The sequence below is a fragment of the Cydia pomonella genome, chromosome 18, assembly GCF_033807575.1.
Source record: "Cydia pomonella isolate Wapato2018A chromosome 18, ilCydPomo1, whole genome shotgun sequence".
Lineage (NCBI taxonomy): Eukaryota > Metazoa > Arthropoda > Insecta > Lepidoptera > Tortricidae > Cydia > Cydia pomonella.
Window position 1 is genome coordinate 7,752,360 of NC_084720.1, and position 20,670 is coordinate 7,773,029.

Here is a 20,670-nt window from a genome sequence, read left to right on the forward strand (position 1 = left end):
AGTGAATTAGTGAGTGCTCCATTGCTGACTAGCAACCTAAGTACCATACCGACTTTATATTACGACCATCTCGACGATTTTTTGCGTATTAACCTACAGCTTTATGGAGGTGAAAATCCAAACTCGTTCGGAAGGTGGTAATGAGATGAGGCGGCGACGGCGCACGAGGTAGCGAGATGTCAACGACCTCTCCGTGCCTCGCAATGCTTAATTATCAGATAATTGTAATGAATGGGCGGCCGACTGTGCTGATGCCGCAACAAATGCCACAATCATTATCTATTCACTCGATGGATCAATCCGCGACAGACGCCGCCGGCCGTACTCTACGCGCTCTCACAATACACTTTTGTGCCGGATCGTAAAGTCTCGCGTTCCACTCGCACACGGCGCAATGCGCGTTGCTGCATCTCGCTCTCGCCCCGAACGCACACAGGGAAAGACACGTAGCGTTGCTTGTCGCCAAGTTCCGCGGTCGTCCGCTGACTCGACGCGGCGCTGACGTGCATTACGCTAAACCAGTGTTTCTACTGTGAAATCACCCCTGTTATTTCGTTATTTGTTTATAAAGTCACCTAAGGTTTCGATCGGACGGCATCGGCCGCATGAACTACTACGTGTGTGTGTGTGTGGAATGAATCGACTGCTGTTGTGGAACAGGTCGGCCGTGTTCGTTTATGTGCTGAAAGGTGATTAAAAGTAATATACTTAGCGTTTACGGTGTTGAGGGTGCGTATTGATCAGTTATCGAAGGACAGAAAGGATTGTTGTGGTGGCAGGGAAGACGGAAAAGGTGAGTGAAGTCGTGAAGTGTTGTGATGATCGGTCGAGCGCGGGGGATGCAGTGCGAAGGCAAGAGTGTAGTCCGTGTTGCCCCGCGCACCTACGTGCGGCCGGCTAATAGCTTCACATTCTAAGTGAGTAATGCCCTTCCCTAATGGGATAATGGCAGGCCGACGCCGCCGCTGCCCGCGCGCTCGAAATATTTATAAAGCGACCGAATCGCGCCGTGTCAACAACGGGCTGTTTGCCTTCCCATTTAGGCGAGGGAGCCGATAACACCGGCCTCAGGACTCCACCAATACTTAACTTGTATGACTTGCTGATGTTTTATTTTGTGGGACAGAATAATCTATACGCACGATCTGTTTATTTATTAGTAAAATTAACTTGTGTTTAACTAAAATGAATACCTACCGGTTTCTGTGAACATTATAGATATGTAATAACTAATAATCCTACCTTTTACCTTACCTACAATTACATTACGAACAAGAGAAACTGTGGAATACATTTAACTGGGCTAAACTCCGATTTTTAGTTCCGTGGAATTCTGACAGCTGTCATACTCGTAATTTGATTTGATATATAGAATAGCAAACATTTTTTTAGAGTACAATAACTGTCAATTTTTTATAAGAAGTTTATAGGTATTTAATGCATGAATATGTCGCAGGAAAATGATGAAAACAGAGAACAAATCTCTAAGGGATGATCACATCACGCAGGATGTTAAAATGGCGAATCAATATCATCATTTCCCTTGAAAAATTCAGTCATGACCAAATCACTGACTCTGGTGAAAAGACAAAATCGGCCAATAAACGCGACACGCTTTTTCACTAGATTTGTTTAAGAATTTGACAAAATCCCTAACAACGACAGTACGTTGACAAAACGAACTCAAAAAGTCAACTAGTTTTATCATTTCGCTGAACAATTTTAGTGAAATGATAAAGTCTCAACTGGAAGATGGAATATATATGGTGATTTGATTAAATCTCTGAACTGGTTTAGTGAAATGACGAGAGCAAGTACCGAATACAATGATATTTTCAAAAATGTAAGATTTATGAAAACTGTCAACGTTACCATAGTCTATTGTAGTACGAAAGTATAGTATATTTAAAGAGACAAATTCCTCCTGTAATAGTTATGTTTCAGTTAACAACCACTTATTCTTGGCTTCGATTTAAATAGCTGGTTTAATAAACAACTTTGATACCTACTTTTGACATTTTATTTAACCATTTCACTTAATCTAGTCAGGGATTTGATCAAATTGCTTAACTGTAGAGTAAAATGTTGTATTCGGTACTTGCTATCGACATTTCACTAAACCATTACAGAGATTAAATCAAATCAACATGTACATACCATCTTCCAATTGAGACTATCATTTCAGTAAACTTGTTTAGCGCAATGATAAAACTAGTTGACTTTTTGAGTTCGTTTGTCAACTTACTGTCGTGGTTAGGGATTTTGTCAAATTCCTAAACAAATCTAGTGAAATGAAAAAGCGTGTCGCGTTTATTGGCCGATTTTGACTTTTCACTAAACAGAGTCAGTGATTTGGTCAAATGACTGAATTTTTCTAGGGAAACGATGATATGGATTCGCCATTTTAACATCCTGCGTGATTTGATCATATCCCTTAGAGATTTGTTTTAATCATTTCCCTGCGACAAATACATTCGCACGTTCAAGTTGAAACTATTTTACATTGTCATCGAAAGTATGTAAGTTTTGAACTGCAGAAAACGTAGATTAAGCAGGTAATAATAGGTCCTAACAAAACTGAAAACGTAAAGTGCAAAGTCCTTCCAAAATAAGTCGCTCAAACCGTTTTCTACACGGTTAAAAAATGATATAGGTAAGTACGTTTTATGTGTGTGTATGTTCTAATAAAATGATTATTCAGTCTCAGTACGATTTTATTAACATGAAGTATGTAAGTACATTAAATATTTTTCTTACTTTTTGTAAAATAATACGTGCCAAGTCCACAAATCTTGTTAAGAGGAAAGGGGATCTCCGCTTCTCTATACAAACGTAGACCCCAGTTTCTTCTCTGGATTTTGAAATTATAGAAAATATTCTTACATAATTTGATGATGTTTTATCAACCATCGCTATGCCTCTATGTTCGACTTTTTTCGATTTTTTGGTTATTGTAATAATTAGGAGGGAAAAACAGATTTCATGCAAATTATTAATTGCGCTTAAACTTTTATAATAATCCAAAAAATTCAAACCTACTGCCACAGCTGTGGTTGAAATACATCAAATTGTGTCAAAATAGTCTCAATAATGTTAAAATCCAGAGAGGAAAGACTACGTTTGTATGAAATGAGGTCCTCCACTTTCGTCTTAATATCTAAACTGATCGTCATTGGCCGCCAAAACTTATTCGAGGAAGGAAAAATTTGATCTAGTACTATTAAAGGACCGACCACCGACCGCACCGCAACTTGACTCAAGCATGTGCACAGCGACGGGGATGAGTTGTATTATACGTTGCGTTTTTGTTATACACTTTCCTGCGTAAACCGTGCTTCATTACTCATTAGACAAGCGTTCGAATACTTATTTCTATATATTCACGTCGCAAAAGCCAACGAGTTGAGCGCTTGAGGACATCATGGGGCGACAAAATGAGACAAGAACGGCAGAAGTGTTTCCTAACTGCTAGCAATCTAATTTATATGCAGCCCGAAGTACTCGACGTGTATAAAATCTCGACGGAACATTCGAGCGCCGATTCCACAAAGGATTTGGTTGAAGGGCTTCGAGAGCCCTAAATGTTGTCGAGCTTAAGGGCCCTCCGTGTGATAAGTAGACACCTTTTGAGGGACGCAACAGCCAAGTAAATAAAAGGACAAAGGTCCAGCTAGTTAAAAGCAGATGCGCAAAGGTACCGCCGGCGGCTGTGATTGTAATAAAAATAAAATATCGCTAAGTCAATATTCATTGAAGCGATCGGAACGCCGTCGCGAAAGCGCTTCGATAGAGGCCAGTGGCGTCTCGTCTTACAAAGAAAATGAAAACATTCTGTAAAATACTCGCCTATTACTTTTTGACCATGCAAAATGAGTAAAAAGAAGTAGGTATAGAAACAAAATACCTCCTTCTTTTTTGAAGTAGAACTATCATGAGTCATAACTAACGTACCTAATACCTACTATATTATGTAGGTATGCCTTAAAAGGTATCATATTTAATCCGACTAAAATATAATCCGACTGAATTTAACTTTATTTATTTAAAACTTTATTACACAAAAGAAAACATATCGTACAAAAGGCGGACTTAATGCCAAAAGGCATTCTCTACCAGTCAACCTTAACGTAAAGCAGAGATTGTGGGCGGTGCTATTAGCTACTACTAGGTACTATTAACAAAATAACACAAATTGTATATTATAATTATGTAGTTACAGTTTTTTTAGCATTAGAAAAAAGGTAAACAATCTTGACATGTCTTTATTATTTATTACATACCTATTTGCTGTGACTTATTTTTCAAAAGTGTTTTTAATATAAGACACGTCAACATCTTACCTTCTTTCTAACGCTCCCAATAAGATACAAATGCCTCAAAATAGGTATATTTTTGATATCATTTAAAAACAAACAGATTAATTTTAAGCAAACAAGTAACCTCTTACACGAAAATAATAAGGCCATAGGCGGGTTTCCATAGTAAGTCGGCCCTTAAATCAATTTTGGCTCAGGGTTTTTTTTTGCGAGTACCTCTTATGGTGAAGGATATTTATTTAATAAATAAAAAACATGATTTTAAAATTTTAAGCAAATCGCTTGAATGCATCCCGAAATACAATACATTAAAGAAAAAACTTCAAACAATCATAAGTCAAAAACTGTCATTAGTAAGATGTTGATACGTAGCATAAATATCCTTCACCATAAGAGGTACTCACGAAAAAATCCCTGACTCAAATTGATTTAATGAAATGAAATTGGCCGGCTTTCTATGGCCGGCCATGGCCTTTATGACTTAAATTTTTCCCTGAAGTTGCGTATAGGATTAGTGCCAATTAATTATTGGTGCCAATGGATTATTTCCAACCCCCCAATCCATTGGTTCAGAGAAAAAGGTAATTCAGACAAGACAAACAACGAACCGAGAAAAAGTTGAGTAAGTTATTTTTCAGGACAGTTCTCGGTCCGCGAGTGCAGTTATGATTTATCGTTGTAACTGCAAATTCCCTGAAGCCAGGAACGACATATTGCTGCTTTAAGTCCTTTGTTTCGCAAACACCGCTATATCATCTTGAACCAGTCGCTAAGTACTGATTGGCAAGTAAAATGTTTAATGTTAGGAACACACAGACGTCTTTATGATATGTAAGTATAGTCGCCATCAGATATATCGGAGTGGCTAAGGTGCTCACAAATATCGGAACACGCCATTTAAAAATGACAAGATCAGAGAGCGTATTTGGACGTGTTTTTTTACGCCATTTTTCCGAGTGCTATAAGGAATTCTGCAAAACCAGAACAACAATATTTATTAGGTTGCATTGTAAGCTTATCAGTTTTAAATAAGCTTTACAACTGTATACATGAATAATTAAAAATCGCTACCTATTTCCTTTTATTCCGGGAAAACTCTGCTAACAGAACTTAGTAACCAACTAGGTATGGCAAAGGTAACAGACGATCGTGAAACCGACAGACTACATATTATGTATTTCGCATTTATGATATTAGTATGAATTAACAATTAACTCTAGGTCCATGGGGTCCCAGCGCGCACAAGTTTTTTGGAGAAATCGCGAAACGTCTGGATGACGTAACTGGTGACCGAAGAGCTGGCGGCTTCCTCGCACAACGTATCAGTATTGCGACACGAGGAAATGCCGCCAGCATCCTTGGTACAATGCCTCAAGGGCCTATTTTAGATATAAGCTAGTTATAGTAATCATCTGTATACATCCATTATGTATATTGTTATTGTAAATAAAGAAAAGTTTACAACTTATTACCAATTAGAAATATACCTATCAGGCAGCAGAGCAGCAGCACGAGTAAGCAATAAACATTACTTAGTACATATAATTAATACACATTAATTAGTACAGAGTATTGAGGTTAGTGGATTCAACCTTGCACTTTGTACTACTGGCAAAAGGCGATATTTCTTTGTACAATCACATAGATGTGTTCCTCTCACCTTACCTGGCCTTACTAAGAGTCCGCAGCGGCCGAATTTCACCTCTCCGTACAAACGGAGTTACGTTCTCATTTTAACTATGTGTTGGATTGTAATGAAACTTTGCACATCCAATGACATGAGGTATATCTATGCCTGTAATTAGTTTATATTAGCCCGAGCTTAATAATTATAAAACAAACAAATTAGAGCAGAACAGGTTTTGTATGAAAAACTTATATTAGTTGTATTTTTTTAACTATGGTATCTGAAGCTACATAATTACAGGATACCTTATCCTATTGTAAGTAGTGTAAGTACAAAGTTTCAGAGCGTAACTACATTTGTATTGAGGGAGAACCGAGCTTGCTGCGGACTCTTGAGAGGCTGTCAACACCCAATGTCCTTGAAATTGATGTTACTTAAACAGTTTTTTAAGAAAGACTATTTGTTTTAGTCAAGTAAGAAAAATATATATTCATATTAATTATATTTCAAAGACCGTGGATGTACTCGATACATGATTGAACGAAATCGGCTCGATAGAAAATAATTGCAAAGATTGGTCTTAAAATCACAATTAAACGGTTTTATGTCTTTATTGTTTTGACTTATGGGTCTGCAATTAAAATCATAATTTCAAAACATTTATATCTAAACCGTGGTTGAGTAAAATATTACACTAATAATCCACTTTTTTTTATTTAAATATTTTTCTTATTATTCCCTTGCCCAGGCCCAGTAACATGCGAAAGTGCTATCTCATTTACAGCCTCTTAAGGTACAAGTTGGAAGTTGGAACCCGTGAGGCGACCGCAGACACGTCGCCGCGCCTCGGCTGTTTTCTATGTAATACCATTCGAACTCAGCGACACGAAGCCAGCTACACGTCGCTGCTGTCAGAAGGGCCGTTGACGTCAGAGTGAAGTACGTGGTATCCGGAGTTCGAAACTAACACAGCGACATGATGCGCCGACCCTGCAGTTGTCTGCGGTCGCGACACGTCGCCGGGTTCCAATTTGTACCCTTATGAGCTTTGTTGCTAAGTATGTACACACAATACACTTTTAAAACGTATCACTAATTATGACTAGCTCAATAAGTTCAACCAATTATTATTGTAGATTTTCTGTAAACATGCGGGGAAACCATAAGTATTTACGTAGGTAAATGAACGTATTGAACATTGCAACTTGCACGGTCCCTACTAGGTTTACCATTTACAGACAGAAACTTGAGTTAATAACATAATAACCCACTGCAGCTTATTAAATAATGATTACAGTTTGCCTAATGATAAATCGTTGATCGGACAAGTTGTATTTCAAAAGTAAAGTAGGTTCTGGACATGGCGAGAGCAAACCGGATTGGTTTGACCATATCAATTCACATCACACGACCAAAGACCTTATTTCCAAACGTGCATTAGGTATCAACACCAAAATAATTTGGTTGCGTGCCTTCACTCGTACGAAGTCATCGAGATATACTAGTGCGAGCAATCAAGCATGAGGTACTGATCAAATTGAATTTAGATTTCTTGAATTTTTGTTTCTAAACACATGCCCTGTCTATCTTATCTACGCCACCCGTGTATTAGCAATCACTTATAACATTCACTCTATCTCGTTTTTACTATAGCAGCAGTTATCACTCATTCAAATCTCTCCATTATTATGCTGCACTATTTACATTCGATAGGATGTCCCCGATTAATCAGAATCCAATTACAGCGAGGCTTAAAACGGATTTCGTCGGACGCTGTCATAAGATGTAATCGAAATAACAATGATATTTCGAATTGATCATCTCTGACGCGCGGACGTGGTTAATTCGCCGGATGATTGGTGATTCTGAAAAGAAATATAAAAAATTAGCTATAAAACTACTCAATTTGTACATTAAATAATGCTTAATTCAAGCATCACATAAGTTGGACGGGCTGGCTCGAGTTTTTGGAGTTAAGTTACGAATTAGTTTCTAATCACTGGACACGAAGTCGAATCTTCAATCTTGAGTTCTTTTTAACTTGGATCTTTTGTAGACACTCAGGTTTATTACAAGCGAGTCATGGTTTACATAATTTAATTGAATAATTGACATTGTACCTATCCGAATATTTTAATTAATTTGAATGTTATATTGCAACTGAATAATGCCTTGATTAATAACCTGACATTTTATATTTATAATATTATTAATAACTGACTATGAGTACTATGACATAGCTATGCGATGATTTGTAATAGCGCCGAATTAAATCATGCACAGTAATTTGATCGAAATTTTTAAAAGATGTCGGGTTCTTTATTTATGACTTGAAAAAATACTTGTGGCAAAACACTTGCGAAATACTTCCGATTCCAACTCATCATTTATAACTCATAAGTTCTTATACTAATTCTAACTGTATATGACGTGTACGACCAGCGGACTCACCTTGCATTTGTTATTAGATATTGTCTTTATTCTGACGCGCGATTGATATCGAACTGGTCTAAAAAATAGATTACGAGTGCAGAATGTACACCTGCTCGACGTTGGCGTCCTTTAACGCTTCATGTGACACCTTTTGTGGGAAGTAGAAATGTTGGACTTGCTATTTGATCCATCCACGTTATTTAGTAGGTAACATGACATTATTGACAATTACTCAACAGTAATTTAGGTTTTTTTTTACTAGTTGAGTTTGCATCGGGACTATCAATGTAATGTAATGTAACATATCCCTAGCGGTGTCAGAATACTTTACAGCTCGGGCAACTTTAGGAAATTTTAAGTAAACTTTATGCCAAGACAGGTTTATCAAATGCCTGAAATGGTCGATTAGATTCTTTGAGCTTGCTTCTATTGAGCGTACTTTATGTAATCGACTAAGATTATAGCAATGTCCCTAGGTCGAACTTAAACTAGACTTTCCATAAAGACAAAAAAATCGAATCGAAAATGTGACATTTGCCGTCGGTATTGCCCTAGGAGCCATTGCCACAGAATACTTTGGCTTTTTAATTTACAGTATTTTTAGTAGAGCTCAGACAGGATTCAAACAGTATTTAAAAGTTAAAAACAAGTATAGTTCGTTCGTTAGGGACGTCTCCCGGCATGTCGCAGTCCCAATTTGTAGTTTTTCGGCGAGCAGCGGGTGTCGCCCGCCAGCGCTCCGGCGGGAGGTCCGCGAACACTTCCTTTGTCCACCAACCTTCGCTCCCTTTCGCAGAACCCGTTATTGTTACACCGCACTCGTTGCCTCTTTGTATCAAATGCTGTTCAGCACTGGAATTGCGATAGCAAGAGGCTATTCAATCACGCCTTTATTCATTCTCGGCCTAAACGAGTTGTTTGTAATGGCGATATCATTGACGAACCGTTCGAAAGGCATTCGATATTTATCGCCTCTAATTTAGATAACTGCATTACGCTAGCGGTTCTTGACAAGATCAGATTAGATTAAACTTGATATTTACAAAAGATTTCAATAATATGATTTGTTAATAGATAGGAGGTATCCATAGGCTCGGCGGACCGTTATATCTCGTCAGTCAGTGCACGGCGAGAACCGCCGCTGGCTCGGTCAGCAGCACTCTATTAAAATTACACTCTTGATTAGATCTCAGCGCGGTTTAATTGAACACTCCTTGCGCGGTATGCGCGCCTGGTACTTCAACGTTGAGACTGCGAGCGCCGAGTGAGGGCGCCGCCTCCGCACAAACGTTTCTTTTTGCTCTCCGTCTCGTCCGATTCTTTTTGAATTTTTCCTTTGTCCTTTTGTTGGAGTTTTCATATCCTTCTGTTTTCCGGATGGATTAATTTTAATTTGGATTCAAAGACCTCGATTCAGGGGTGTTTTATTGTTTGCCTTTCGTTTGACTTTTTTCTTTCCTCGCTTTCATTATCAGGCCAAGTGGAGGGAGGATATAATCAAAATGAAGCAGACATGGCAATCCGGTCTAATGTTTGCCTTTTCTCATTTACATAGTAGGTACCATCTAGTAAATTATATAATATCAGCAAGTAAGTAAGATAAATGCGGTAGGTCCTTGACACTCGTTGGCCGATTGTAGCTCGTGTTTCGACATTGAAAGGAATCCGTTGTACTCGGCGGATGGAATATTTATCGGAGGGTCGCGGGATCAGTCCGCCCACTGGCAATTTGCTGTCCGCCCGCAAGTACCGGTGTCTCGACTCGGGCTAAACGCTATGCTAATGTAATGGGGCACATTTTGATCGCTGCCCACGGCTAATTTCAAATTTTCAATGAGACCGGTGTCAGCGAGTTTATTAAACGACTGCTTGACGTGATCACTGACTAACGAGCAACCGCATATCTCCGTCACAGTGAGATAAATTGGTGTTCTACAGATAGAAATAGGCTTTGACATGGACAAAACAACTGAACGTTAGTTAATGGAAAGTAGAATTTTAAAACTTTTAAATAAGTATATGATACACGTTTTCTCTTAAACACACAAATATTTTCTCTATATTCGAGTTGTTGACGGTTTATTTTTGACCGAAGCGTTAGCGCAGAATTTTGTCATTTTTGACAATCTGCTTTCGTTCGTATGTCCGGATGTTCTCTTCAAGTCGCAATTCTCAACCCATTCTCGTTAAATTTTATCCTCGTAAGGCCCAAGGTCCTACCTATAGGACTTATTCAGTTCGATGAAATTTAAATCATATTCAATTAGGACAGAGTTGCATTTGTTTTGTTTCGTGCAATTTTCAAACAAAATAAAAACTAATGTATTCCGTGCACTATAGGTTCAAATTCCAGTGGCAAATTTTGGATTTTTCATTTCTATGGCTGGGCCTTAAGAGGTTAAAAGCAGATTCAGCAGTTACATAGAATTTTTCTGACGTTTCGTTTTTTGGAATTCAAAATTCTGGAAATTAGCACAAAGGAATTAAGTACCATTATGGTCTATGGCACTTAAGACCATTGCGAGTAGGCTGTGATAATGACACAAAGAATAAGTAAGTATTTTTTGTTTTTACATATTTTAAGCTTATCAATCTTAGCGCGTTGTCAATAGAGCCACTAGTTATATTTTCCAGTCGTTACCTTGTTCCACAGTTGGTGTAACGTGACATGAGACCCTACCGCCAACATCGAATTTTTTTTAAATGGTTATCTGTCTTCTTTCGCTTTAATACGAATATGCAATCACATTCACATTGTTTCTCAGAACATCGGGAGCATAGAGGTACATTTTATATTCACGCGATCAGCAATCTTATCTTCTCATTCTTCGAACATATGAGTCAATATCCACTTTTTGCAGCCGAGCCTACCTGCTGGGCACAACGATGCACCTTCCCAGAACGCAAGTTGCTAATAGTCATACCTCATACCCTTTACAGCGTAATTGTGGGTTTGACGAGCTTTAATTAGCCGACCGGTGTTCCCTTTCGTTTTTGTTTTATTTTTGGTTCGTAATTTGAACATTAAGTGCCGATAATTGTTCTGTAGGCGTTGGAGTATTTTTTGTGTGTTCGATAAACAGTTTAGCATTGCTAATAGCGCCGTTAATTTGTGTTTGCGTTAGGCATGCGGTTTCGGTCGGGTGGTCGTGTCAGCACTTTACTTAGGATTATTATCTCAAATCTCAATACTGTTTATTTGCGTTAATTACACGTTAAGGGCGACTAATTCTTCTGAATGATGTGGTTGATACAACTATATCTGTTTTAGCAATAAACTTGAGTAAGAGAGTCAAAAATAAAGATCTCAAAAGTAAAGATAGACCCGTTAATACATATAATGCCGAGCAAACATGCGCACCAACGAATATGTGCACAAACGCTATTTGCGCACCAACGAACTGGCGTACTTCTTTGAGTTCGTAGTGCCCGTAAAATGTATCACTTTCTTCTAATTTTTCCTAATCAGAACATCATATCGAATATATTATAATAAGTCAATGATAGGTAGAGTTAAACCAAGATAACTCTGCAGCGATTTTGACAGCACAGACAATGCAAGTGTTATTTTAACCGTCAAACTTCTATGAAATTATGACGTTTAATCAGTCTGTGTTATCAATATCGCTGCAGAGTTATCTTGGTCTAACTCTACCTATATGTCTCCCTATTTAAAAATTATAAAAGTGTATGTGAAAAACGCAATACAAAAAGCAGAACACGTGTTACAAGATAAAATAGGTAAACAAGACAAGAACAGTCACAAAATACAACCTGTGCAAATTGAATCAAGAAAGAATTTCCGCTCGGTAGATGTGTTTTCAGCCCAAGTACCAGAGCCGCATAGCCGCGAGTAGGTAGCATGTGTGAGCTGGTAGCCGCTCGTAAATCACGCTCGCGGTAATGCGTAGATAAGAGCTCTCTCATTTGTTTTCCCATTTCCCCGGAGAAATTTCTTAGTGACATTACCGCAGTGTTTGACGTAACGAGCAATTACCGCGCCGACCGCCAGGCGATTTAATAAACTGCGCCGCGAGCTCGATAATGTTTTATTTGACAGAACGTATTTTATTTATCTAATCCCGCTTTATAGAATTGTTCTTTCATTTCTGATATTTTATCTACGAGTCTTTTTTAAACAATTGTTGGCTTATTTGATTAAATTGAATCAGACACGAAATTAGTCGTAAGGTCGTAACGAAAAAGCTCGAAGTCCGCAGGCAATTATTAGACTTGTCAAACAACTTACTTGGATGTTATCGGTTAATTAAGTGAAAGAGGAAATTGATAGCGTATGCGGACCAGTTGGCTGTAAAGTAGTCGTGTAATTGATTACAGAAAATCATTCGCGACAGCGATATCATAAATCCGTGCAATTACTAAATGCAATCTGCTAACAGAACCAACAGCGGCCGGGCACGCTATCTCGCTTGATTAAGGCCAATTATAGTCTTCACGCGATTATACTGTCGCGATTCAGGGATAACCCCACCATTTAGAGAGGACGCCTCTTTCATTACCATGCCATGAATTGCCGTGCCATTTCCATGTTCGAAAGCTTAATGGGCACGGGCGTGGATGAATTTAATCGGCGCACCGCATGATTCCTATGCGGCAAATTACAATTGTCAACGGAAAGAAAATTGGTTTCATTCGGGAACACCCAATTTATCGAAATCTGAATTCAAATTGAATCTGAAACAATGAATACCCTTCATTTCCATTTACGTTCAAAGAATGTATTCCGCAAACGCTGAAGTGAACTTGGAAATACTAACGATAAATTTTAACTCGCCACACGAGTTTCAGCCGGGATTTGGAGCCGAATATCCGAGCTCGGATCCCGCGATAACAACCCGCGCCAGTTACTCGCCTCCAATACAAATTGACTGTCATTTTCCGGCTACTAACTGATTCAATATATATTATTATTGAAGTCTATCCGGTTTTAACGCAATGCACTCAAAATTCTTAAACGAAAGATGGAATTCATGGACTGTTTAAGGCTTTAAAGAACCGTTGAATTTCAATTGAAAAAACATGGGTTGTGAAGCTTTTCATTAAATTTAAGAACCACTTTGGAGCTTTGAAGGCATTTTTATGAATTCGAAGGCCTTAAATAAAATATCGGACTGATTGTATCGAACACGGCGATCGGCGCGACCAGGGCAGCATGCGCGAGGAGCGCATGAAGGTCGGCGTGGAACCTGTTTGGCGGGACGCCGCAAGGTGCTGGCGGCCAGGTTAAGTGCACTACATTAGCATCGCTCGCTCGCCCTTTCATGCTAGCACATCTTATCTGCGACCCGTTTAAATGAGCCTATTCAATTGTTACGTCCGAGAAAAAACGAAACTCGACTAGAATGATCGCGCTCACAAACCTTGCCATTCGTAAAACGTCACATTAGTTCTGGTTAGTTCGTTTATACTTCAATTTACATTTTTCGGTTATGTTTCCAAGAAAATAAAACTTTGTTTTACCTAAAATATGTGACTGAAATTTAAGTTTAATTAACTTAAATTTCAGTCGCAGTTAGCGCACTTTTGTGGAAACCCTTGACGGCGTAAACCGGATATTTTTTGAGCGTAGGTGTCGTTTGTTGTGGCATTCCGTGCGCGATCCGAATGGCTCGGATTTTAGAACGCTCAACGTGCTTTGATCGAAATCTCTGTTCATTTTGTATTTAATTACCTTAGGGTTTTTTTACTGCCTTCCTAATTGGTTTTTGTACCGTCTGTTTACAATCTAAGCTTATTTATTCCTTTTCTTTATTCAGTTTCTCTTGGGTTTTCATCAATTTATTTTACAGTGGTGTATAGCTGTATACTTCTGTAGAATACCTACATTCAGTATTGATTTAATAAAGTTTAATTTTGTTTTTCATCATGTACAGTCAGCGTCAAATACTTCGTAGCAGTCAAAGTAGCCAAATAGTTCGGTACACTATATATTTAGTATGGTGTACCGAACTATTTGGCCACTTTGACTGCTACGAAGTATTTGACGCTGACTGTACATTTACATCAATGCATCATGATACATTGGCTTGTTACTCGTTTATTCATGTCTATAAAGAAATACAGTGCCAACTGCCAACCCGCTACCCTAAAATGTTCGTTCGTTTGGTTGTAAAATTTTATGACGGCATTTTTAATTGAAAACATTATTTGTGTATTCGTCGTATAAATGTCACGTAAATGTTTATTGAATTATTTAGTGTGAGATTTTAAAGGAAAAACACCTCACGAACTTAGGTTTTCTGAATATTCATCAAAGATTTTCTAATTAATTAAGCTACAATCCGCTACGAAGATTTACTTCACAATTTTCAGAAACTGCGCTCGTTTTCAAACGTAACTTTATTTTAATTTCACAGTAATCGAGCTCTCTAAATTCAGAAACACCTGAAACTAACGAGTCCTCTTTGTTTAGTTTACTGGGACACCGACCAAATCTGGAGGCGCGAGGGTAGCTACCAGGTTTCCATAACAACACGCGGCTATGTTGCCCTCTCCGACCCGCCCCCCGCGCCCCGCCGCGGCCCCCGCGTGCTATCGATCCGTCCGCGCCCGCGCCCCGCACCACTCCAAATCAAATTACAGGAGCACAAGCGGGCGGCTGCATGCTCGCACTCCGCCCGTACTCTACCCGCTTGCCCTTGCCGAGACTCAATCAACTTTGTATTGGCGTAATAGTATTTTAATTCTATTGGCGCGCTTTTGACTGCAACCCCCCCGTAATAGCTTGTTTGCAAATTACAACACGTAACGGCGAAGCGTTGGCAGCTCATTTGGCACATTTAATGGAACGGTCGAGAACGGTTTCGGATCGACCACTGGCCGATAATTAATAAACTCTATTCGATTAATGTGCACAATGTCATGCTCCGAGCAATAATTACGCTTTATCATCTCATGTTTATTAATTGAAGATATCTATTTAATACCTGTTTTTATTAAAAGGCGTAAAGGTTTATATTATTAATAACAATGTTAGCTTTGACGCTCATAAAGATAAATGGAGATCTGGGGACTGTTCCCAACCTATAAATCATACTCGAAATACTTTCGAAGTCAGCCGCTGCTGCTGGGCTAAACGAAATCTTATCTCAGTTTCTTTGTTTTAAACTTTTACGCTTAATTTAAAATACGATAAGAATTTTAATAAGCCACGCCGATTTATTAGGCGCAAATCAAATCCAGATTATGTTAAAAAAGAATTACTGACAAGAATTTACTATTTAGCCAGATTCGTTTCGGTCCACAAACAATAGATTGCGCCGATTGCGATTTTTATTCCGAGCGGCGAGAGTAGCCTTTCCGTCGCTCGCGCTTGAACAATGTTGAAATAACACAATGATTGATTCGCAACATGGAGTGTGTGTCAGAACTAAAAACAAACACGACTTATCACCGATTTTATAGCGATCGGCAATAAAATCGATTATCGTATCGAATGGGCGAGCGGGGACGCTCGCGCTCGGGGACGCTTTAATGAGGGAATGTCGTGACGCCAACTCGAATAAACCGACGACGGGACATTTGTCTCCCTCCGAATAATGGAAAAGCGCTGAAAGGATATTTATCAAAACTGACGGAGCTCCGCGTTGGCTTATTTTATTTGTTATTTTTCATCAATCGTTTAAATCGGAAACGGCGTAAAAATCTGTGAGCCGCGAAACGTGAGCAGGAATGAGAGCGGACGTTTCACAATTTTATTATGATACATTGTGTCGCATATTGGCTTCTTTCAAATGTGTGTAAATTGGTGTCGGGTCCCGTCGAGCGCTAGCTAGTAAATTCGTCGTTAAATCATGTCGTGATGAGCATGTTCTGGACGCGAGCCAGCACTGTTTACTTTAGACGCTCTCTAAACAAAGTTTTTAATGCTTTACGAGTATTTATACGCATTGAGGTTATTCACTTTACGTTGTATTTTGTCAAACTTACAAATACATTTGTATAAATTATGACCGTTTAGCAGCATTGCAGTACCTATACGAAACATAATAAAAGTTTAGATTGGAGCCGAGCCAATGTTTCAAGCAATGCTGCATCTACTTATGCCAAATATGGGTTAGTCGAGTATAACATTCTTAATCCAATTAGCGGGGTCCACGTGTGAGGTGTAGTAGTGATATGTGGGGCGATAGCGAGTGACCTGGCAGCGTATTCATAATGTTTGCGAGTTAAAGTTTCAAGCGCCTGGGTTGCCTATTGCCTCTAGTTCCGTAAGAACTTTGCGTTATCGGAGAGCTCTTTTATACTAGATTGCAAGTCTTTACTCAAGCTTGGTAAGGTATTGCAATGCCCCGGGGCACCAACGCCACTCGACGTTTAGCTCGGCTAATAAACACCTCGGAAGCCAAGCCACGCACGTACGGCCTCCGTGCGGACACAAATTTCCTTTGTTCTGAGTGGACGTGCTGTGCTAGGATTAGGATTAGACGGCATGAGGTTTTTGACATGGCGAGAAAACAAAAGTCAGAAAAAACTAAGTTGGCAGTGATTTTCATAGCCCGGACAAACTTTTATGAAACTATGACGTTTACTTAACACTGTACAGTCTGAGCTATCAAAATCGCTGCCAACTTAGCTTGGTCTGACTGTAGCCCGTTTGTCGGCCGCTCATATGGTCACATTAGTGAAAACATTAACTTTAGAGAAGTTATAGATAAGCAATTAAAGCAATGCAAAAATATTTCTGCAAATACCACCAAGTCAGTTTAGGGAAAACAGGGCTTGGTACAAGTTTTTTTCAATACATCAGCTGCTTACCATCAGGCGGGCCGTATGCTTGTTTGCCAACGACGTAGTATAAAAAGAAACATAAATTACAGAAATACTGAATTATAATTCCTGGAACCTGTTAGCCAAACGTACCGTAAGAGCACATGTCTACATTAAATGTTAAGTTATGTTAAGGTTCCCAAAATAACTTACCTACTTAGATCAACTGTGGCAAAGTTGCCAAAATCTGAACTGGTCGCCACTGTAGCACGCCAGGGTTTGATCATAGAAGATAAAGAAAACGATCCGAAAGTTATCAGTATCGACATATTGACTTATTGTTTGTTATGTTTTATGTTGGCATTATTGTCTAATGTACTCATTGCTCTCTTAATGAAAAAGAGATGCAAGATGCCTTTATTTTGACTTGTCTTTCAGTCACACTTTTTCGAAAGAAAGTCAGTTTTTTTTTTATTTTAGTATAGAAACTCATCATCCCGTCCAGGCCGGTTTCGGCCTCGGCAATTGAGATTGTACTGGCTAGTGAGACCGACGATTGTGAGCTCTCAGGTAGCTGACATAGCCTATTTTTGCAGTAAATGTACGGCCACACTAACCGCAAGTCAGCACCCCTCCGATAAAACTACTATACCACCTACTACTGCTATACTATAGAAACAATAGAAGTTTTGTTAGAATTTTAAATTGTTTACTTGTGCTTGGTAGCCCTATGTTTTGAAATGATAGTTGTCTAGTGAGAGACTGTCAGTATAATTACCCGAGCTTTTACCTTTTCTAATAGCGTTAGTTATGCAAACCGCACCCCTTCAAATATATGCTTACACGGTTGCACCTTATGGCATTGTGATAAAGCGAAAAATGTATAGATATTTGTGAAGTCGAGTGAAGATGGAGCACCGTTAGGAAACGTGTCAGTGGACAGTAAACATCATTGTTCGCCGTCTAATGCCATTTAAACTTGCCGTGTGTTAGTGTTGCGTATACGTCAGTCGAACTAAGAGAATACCAGTGAATATAGTATGTTATTTTTAAATAATGACCGCCGATAGGAAATACGACGGAACGCTCATTTGTTTCTTGGATAGAAAATGCATGGTGTAGAACTGTATACTTAAAAAAACAGACTATAGATTTTAAACATGTGACTAACTAAATTTCGTTTGTCGCGGTAGGGCCTCAGGCATGTTCAATATTTATTCGTCGAACCAATACGATTAGTGGTATAATCGTTTTTTTTTGTTAGCCTACTTTAGAGTCCTACTGCTGGGCAAATGCCTCCCTCGTTCACTCCAAATCGAGAAAAAAAAATACTTTACATATTCGGTAAAAGGATTCGTTAAAACCGATTTGCAGATCACCGATTTCACACCTACGGGAAACATTAATAGAATTATAGATTTGTGTGACCGCAGAGCGTAGGTACATACTTGTCATCTGTGCGTTCGACTATATAATTAATCGTAATAACACCAGTATGGCTATTATCGCTATGAATAGACCAGTAATTTACATATTAAAAACGTACAGTACATAACTAGACAGCTGACATGATGTATTGAATCGACAAATTACGTACGTCTGGCGAGTATGTTGTTGCGTTATCTCCGACTCGAGCAAACACAAGGATATATTGCTTTGTTTAGATAATTTGAGTTTATCTGAGCTTCAATTTATCATCGAGATATTGTTATTATGTCTGTACATCAATTCGGACTTTGGCGGAGTCGAATTGTCTGGGACAGTGAGATTAGGGTCTGAAAGTTAGGTACGATCTTAGACGAGTTTCAAAGCGGAAATTTCCTTATTTTCCAAATAACATTTTATTTTCAAAGATCAATCCCATAATCTCCAGTGGCGGTTAGATTAGGTACAGTAAAAATGTTCCAATGTTGGACACTGTCTCAAGTGTCCCAACAGTTGTCACCTTTAATCTTAATTCCAAGCCATAGCTAGGTAAAAAACGGGCTGTCATCTATTGGAGTTATAATATTTTTCACATAGTTGGTACGGTGACAGCTGTCAATCTCCAAACAATTTATACACTTAAACATAAAATTGTATTTATATGAGAGCTGACACCATACCCAAGCTATGTAATAAATACTACCTATAGGCTAATATCTAACACCTGGACGTACCATAGTAGTGTTAATCTAAATTCTAAAAGTTTTCTATTATTTGCTACTAAAGATTAAGAAAGATAGATTTTTCTACTCGTTGACTGTAATGGTTTAATTAAGATGTCGTATACCAAACTATAATTGCATACTTTTCATGTATGGGCTCCCAAATCAACTATAAGATTCATTTCGATACGCACTATAAAAACTAACGCGAACTATAAAAAAAATACCAATCACGTGCCGCTGCGCTCCCATAGAAAAGATTAACCGGGCGCGGGGAGTTGCGTGTTTGTCTTTTGTACTAAATTTTGGTCTACAACTTACCAATTTTCATGAATTATTTAGGTGTAATAATAAGAAAAAGTATTATTTTAGATGACTCGTAGAAAAAGTATTGTACACAATAGTGATATACATATAATCAAGCTTTTCAATCTCGTACCTTACTTAGGCAACTCAGCAAGCTTCGTTGCCTAAACACAGTACTCGACTGAAAAGCTCTCTATAATATTACGATTGTATAAAATACTATTTTGCTACAGACCTTGCAAACGTTACACAATCGTATTTTACTTAACTATCCTCCTTTACTCCTTTATTTGACCTTCTATTTTTCTCCACTGGACTTCATGTTCGTTGTTTGTTTGACAATTTCATTCATCTAGTAATCGTAAGAGTATATTCATGGACTTGAAAATGGTAAAATAATTCATCCGGTCCGAAATGCCCACGCTCTTATTATAAATAAATCATGACAACATTAGGTATTGTCATATAAATAAATCTTTCCTGGGATCTCTATTAGATGTTGAATGGAGTCTTTTCGGTAAATTCGTTTCCGTTTTATACTGACTGGCAATTTATATGAAAGCTAAGATTATTGTGTTAATAAAAGCCCCTATGAAATATTTAATTTCATGCTTAAACTTTATACTAAAAAGTAATTACATTAAAATGGCTATTAATTTAGTTCCTTCCATTAATAATTAGGTACCTTTTTAAAGTTGTAGTTGTGGAGTCTTAATGCATTAAAACTTTATACTTAATCTTGTTTTTTGCTGTATCACAGTTACTGTGTGATAGCGCATTATTTCAGTTACCAATTAAATTCTTATTGCAACAGAAAAAAATGCATAAAAACTTACGTAGGTACACAATAAAGTTAAACTGCCTAGTACGTACTTATTAGGCAGATATGATTTTAGGTTTTAGACATTGTTAGATCAGATTTACTATTTGATGTACTAGGCTCACATAACACAAAAGAGTAACTGTAATTAGACTAATAATGTCGTCGGTAGTAACCTAGCGTGGGAGCACTAACAGCAACACTTCCTCGTCGTTGAACTTAATGTCTTTGGAATAAGGTCTACGAATGTTCAGTTAACAGTACGTAAAGTAATAAATAAAGCGGTTATCA

General features: G+C 38.3%; 1 protein-coding gene across 3 annotated transcripts in view; it reads left to right on the forward strand.

Moving 5' to 3' along the window:
* The first annotated feature begins 472 nt into the window (after positions 1-472).
* The window catches only part of LOC133527709 (zinc finger protein 608-like), a 147,529-nt gene continuing 127,331 nt past the window's right edge, over positions 473-20,670 (forward strand). For 2 of the 3 annotated variants that reach the window (XM_061864847.1, XM_061864848.1), the window contains exon 1: positions 474-793. The gene's annotated coding sequence lies outside the window, so the exon portion shown is untranslated. Of the gene's footprint in view, positions 794-20,670 lie in introns of all 3 variants that reach the window. The other variant, XM_061864849.1, reaches the window with a different exon arrangement.